The 4,836-nt window shown below is 29.7% G+C and overlaps 1 long non-coding RNA gene across 1 annotated transcript in view; it reads left to right on the top strand.

The window, feature by feature from the left end:
- LOC106466506 overlaps positions 1 to 4,485 on the top strand; it is a 6,180-nt gene extending 1,695 nt beyond the window's left edge. The window contains exons 2-3 of the long non-coding RNA XR_001291271.2: positions 2,732 to 2,850; positions 3,711 to 4,485. This is a non-coding gene — a long non-coding RNA (uncharacterized LOC106466506). The remainder of the gene's footprint in view (positions 1 to 2,731; positions 2,851 to 3,710) is intronic.
- The last annotated feature ends 351 nt before the right edge of the window (positions 4,486 to 4,836 follow it).

The raw sequence follows: 4,836 nt of genomic DNA, 5'->3' as shown, positions 1-4,836 counted from the left end.
CGACCGAAACTGTACAGAGATTCGATAGTAGAAATAACAGATAAAATATAAAGTTTTTTTTTTTTTAAAATTTGATAATTATCTGGAGGTTATAAAGATTTTGCATGTGAAATTTGAAAATGTTCTGAAGTATAAAAGTATTTTTAATCTTAAAATCAAAATTACTTTGCATGTTGGATAGTCAACAGTCAAAAATAAAAAAGGCATGAGAAAAACATTACTTAATAAATCTGATAGTTTGCATACGAAAGCCTTGTAACAATTACTGATAATATGCAGAATTTGGTGAAGATATGCTTACTAATTTAAAAGTTATAGCATGAAAACTATAACAAGCACAAAATGGTTATGAGCTCGATCCCTGGGACCAAGCACATGCAGAAAAAAAAGAGTTAATGGGGCAGTGTTGTATTTCTGTGTACTGAATCATGTTAATCTAAAGTCAAAAAGTTAACTTCCTCACCAGTAGTAGAAGATCAAGAACGTTTTAGGAACTTTGCTCATCAATGGTGAGTATAATTTTTTCAATAATAACACCCTCCTTTTACTTTAGTGAGATGGTGTAAACTCTTTTGTGCATTTGATGACCTTTTATAGTTACTTTCAAAATTTAATAAAAGTATTATTATTATTATTAATGTATGTTAATAAAATTTGTATCAGATATTAATTTACAATTCAAATTTTATAATTTATAATTTTGTATTATTTAAGTTTTAATTTCAAAAGAGAATATTTAAAAGTCCCAAATTTTCACTTTTGTTATCACATGATGTGTAAGTACTCTCAAGTACAACTCCAAAAGCTGAACACATACACTACCTGTAAACAATTACAAGGCTCACTGTATATGTTGTCATGTCTTAACTTCTTCCTTCAGTAAGTTATCAGTTTTCTTAGCCCACAACAGATGCCTTGCTCATTTGTTCTTAACTTTCAGTTTTGAAAACCACATCAGTCATCTTTTTTTATTTGACCTACTTGTTTATAACTAATAAAGTGTAGTTTCAAGCTTGTAATGGTTCTGTTGAAACTGGCAGCATTATACAATAACAGGATGCCTTTATTTTGTAGCTTGTCTATAAACAAAATTTGGCACACACAGAATTTAACAATTTTTATAACCTAGTTAGAAGGAAAGTTAAATTGCCAGTTCTGAAAAGTGTTCACACCATAACGGTTAACTTATAATTGGTTTTGGACATTCTTATATTTTAAAATGTGAAATATTTTATTTTCTGATAAGAAGTTACAGAAAATGTTAACAAGGCTTAGCTCACTAGGTGACGAGCTTATGGGAATATGGTAATATATTTCCTTGTGATGTGTTTGTTTCACACAGGAATGAACTGTTTGCCATGCAATAAAAATAAATTAAAAGGTAAACAGTAAGATTAAAAGAAGTATTTTTAATCACTTAGGATCTAACTGACTTCATAATTTATATATATATATATATATAAAAAATTGTTTTTTGGATACAACAGACTTGTATTACTTACTGAAAGTAACAACCTTGTCAAATTTTGTGAAGATACACTTAGTAAATTTTTTAATTATATTTAACATTGCTATATATAGCTTCCCAGAAAGCATTGGTGGAAAACACCAGCATCATTTCCTTAGGGTTAAAGGAACTTTTACAGATTATTAATATCTAAACAGTCCTAGAGTCTTATCAAAATAGACTTTTTATACTTTAAACAGGCAGAGACTGTATGCTAAAAATGGTGTCATGACTGATATTTGTAATGTTGTATATTGCTACAGTAACTGTAGTTTTGGAAATAACTAATAATATTTCTGAAGAATAAGAGATGCAGTAGGTAATGATATTTTGGGTGATTTCCATTTCTTGTTTTAAGATGTTCTGAATTATTAGCAAACCTGTATAATTGTTCAAAGAACCTGTAATAGTCTTTTTTTAATGTAAAAAAAAAATATATGTAGTTGAAGCAGATACTCATTCGGTCCAGTAATATATGAATATTTGAGTTACAAGCTATGTTTGAAATAAGTACCCATATTTGGTTCTATAGGATATAATAAACAAGAGAAAACTTGTTGATGTAACCTGTATTTCAGTCAGTGTGAGCCTTTATTTTAAAGGCTGGATGTTAGATAATTCAACAGTGGTAGGCGTTTAAACTTATTCATGTAATGTTGGAAAATGCCTTTTACTGTCAATTATAAAAGGCTACAATATCTTCATGATATTTTTTTAGATATGTAAGAGCACTTTGAGAACTGAATGCCACAAATGTTTTGAAGAGACTTACATTCCAGTTTTATCAAAAACCTCTTAGTTTTAAAGTTACTTAGGAATTTAATTTAAATTAACCTGCTTTGAAATAAACCCAGTAACTTTCTAAGGAAAACCTTTTCTGGTTTGTATTTTGTCAATCTTAGCCTATCTTAAAATATTTGATGAATTAAACTTTTTGCTGGAGTTTTCTAGTATGTCTGGAATGATGCTGTTGGAGCTGATTTTGTGTGTGTTTGAACTTAGTCAAATCAAGGAACTAAGTTATCTTTAGGATTACGCACATATATGTATTGTATAAATACTACTTTTTGTTGTCCAAAACAATTTAATTGTGTTTAGTTTTTGGAATTCATTGTTACTGGATGACTGTTTTGTTTCTTTTGTAAACAATAACAGTGAAGAGTTATGTTTCCTTGTCATGATCCACTCTTATGGCATGATGTTGAACGAATGACTTTCTTCTAGTATGGCACGGTATTCTATGGACCAGATGGACGACCAATTTCTTCAGAAGAAGTCACTTTCTTACAGAAATCCTGTAGCAATCTCAGTTCTTCAAATGTAACCAATGGTGAATTATATGGGTGAGTTTGAGGTTTTATTACTATAAATCTTCTTATGATGTTACAGCGTGTATTCTGAACAATTACTAATGAAACTCGGGTATAAAATTAGCTAGAACCAAGGGCTAAAAATGGAAGAAATTCTAACACTGTTTATGTCAGTCAAAGAGCAATAAAGCGATGTTAGCAGTAATTTGTGGTTTGTAAATGCATTGGCAAGCCAGCTCCTGTAGGGTTAACAAACCATAGATCTGGAAATTTTCTGTAGTTTCTCTTGATGTTCTTGAAATATTTGTATTATATCTTTGAAAGCTAAAGAAACCCTTGTACGACAAGTTATCAGGTAAGCTTATGTAATAACAAACTAAAGATTAAGATTATCATATTAACACATCCAAATGAGATATCATATTGAAAAGAAACTATTACATACAAGTTGATCTTGACCAAGAATATTGGACTTGTACATAAAAGTAACTTGTTCATGAAAATGTTCTCACAACTAAAAACTGATAGAAATATGAAGGTTGTGAGAAGGAAAATGCTTGGCCACCAATGACATCACTAGTCCAGCATGTTAAGGAGTTCTAGCAGCCACAGAACATCCAGGCTCTTAATATTGTGCATATAAAGGAAATACATGCATTGTTTCACTTCTTCCCTATCAAGGCTATTCTTTTCTTAGACACTGTATACCAACCAAACTGGCTTCACTCCCATACCAATTATAGCTTCTTTTAAATTAATGTATGTATATATAAAAACAAAAATAAACATCATGTAATATACCAAGCCACTGTTTTCATTATTGTCGTGATATAAAAGATTGGCCCAGGCTGAATTACTCACATTGGTAACGGTCCCTTGATTATGTTCACCAGGACAGAAGATCCTGATGGGGAAGTCATGGACGAAGAAATGCAAGCAGCTTTCGAAGAGTTTTTGCGAGAAACTGGACAATAACCTTAAGATGAGGGGGTTTAAAAAATGTAGATCATGATGTATATTTATGTTAGTTTTTTTTTCTTCTTAGGGTAACATTTTGTTATGAAGTTAACCATAAGATGTATTAATACAGGTGAATTTATTAATCATTGATAACATTTTGATAGTTTGTGTTTTCTGTTTTTTTTTTAGACATAGGATAACACTTAGTATGGTATTTGGTAATTTCTAACGTATAAAATTAATATAATCGTAAGTAATTCTGTTCAATCTTATTTGGATGCGCCAGAAACCTTGTACCCAATAAATTGTAAAGATTGACAAGTACACAGTTTTTTTATATCCATTAAGCAAAGAAAGGAACAAACAGCTGGTAATGTACTCCTCCTCTTAAATGTCATAGTTATATGTATACATTTATTTTCCATGACTAATAATACACAATAGTGTATTTTACTGTATATGAGAAATTAAGATTATTTTTGTAAGGGTGTGCTCCTTAAGTAGTCTTTATTTTCTGAACATGCATTGGTTTTAAATTCAATAGAAACTGAAAGTGTTAGCTGTAAGATTTTTAAACAGAAATGAAATACATTCCTATAGTAAGTTAAAAACTTTGGGTTTATAAGCAGTAGCATACTTACAATAAAATTTAATGTTTCCAATCAGTAAATTGTGGCAAATTCTTTTAAAGAAGGGGGTAGGTGATAATTTCTGAAATGACACCTAGGAACTGTGTCAAGGTAATGAAAATAACTGTGGCTTTTTTCAATATATTCAATGAATTGTACATTGAATCATAGTTTCACCACAGTAGAATAAGAAAATTTATTATGTAAAAAATTTTCCGTTTTGTTGTTGTCACATATAAAGTAAAGTACATTCTAAGTTTAAGTTATTTCTTGTTAATTTGCTAGCTAAAAGTTTCAAAAATATATATATTGGAGGTGATTGGTTAAAAGAATGTTACCCCTGTACTACATCATTAGCAGTAAAAGTTTATGTATAAATACAGACTTAAATTCTTTTGTACTTTTTTGTGAATAAAATGTTGGAAAGTTG

Source organism: Limulus polyphemus, unplaced genomic scaffold (genome assembly GCF_000517525.1).
Source record: "Limulus polyphemus unplaced genomic scaffold, Limulus_polyphemus-2.1.2 Scaffold2281, whole genome shotgun sequence".
In the NCBI taxonomy this organism is placed as follows: Eukaryota; Metazoa; Arthropoda; class Merostomata; order Xiphosura; family Limulidae; genus Limulus; species Limulus polyphemus.
The sequence above is the reverse complement of the archived record's forward strand: the minus strand, read 5'-3'. Positions and strand labels throughout refer to the sequence as shown.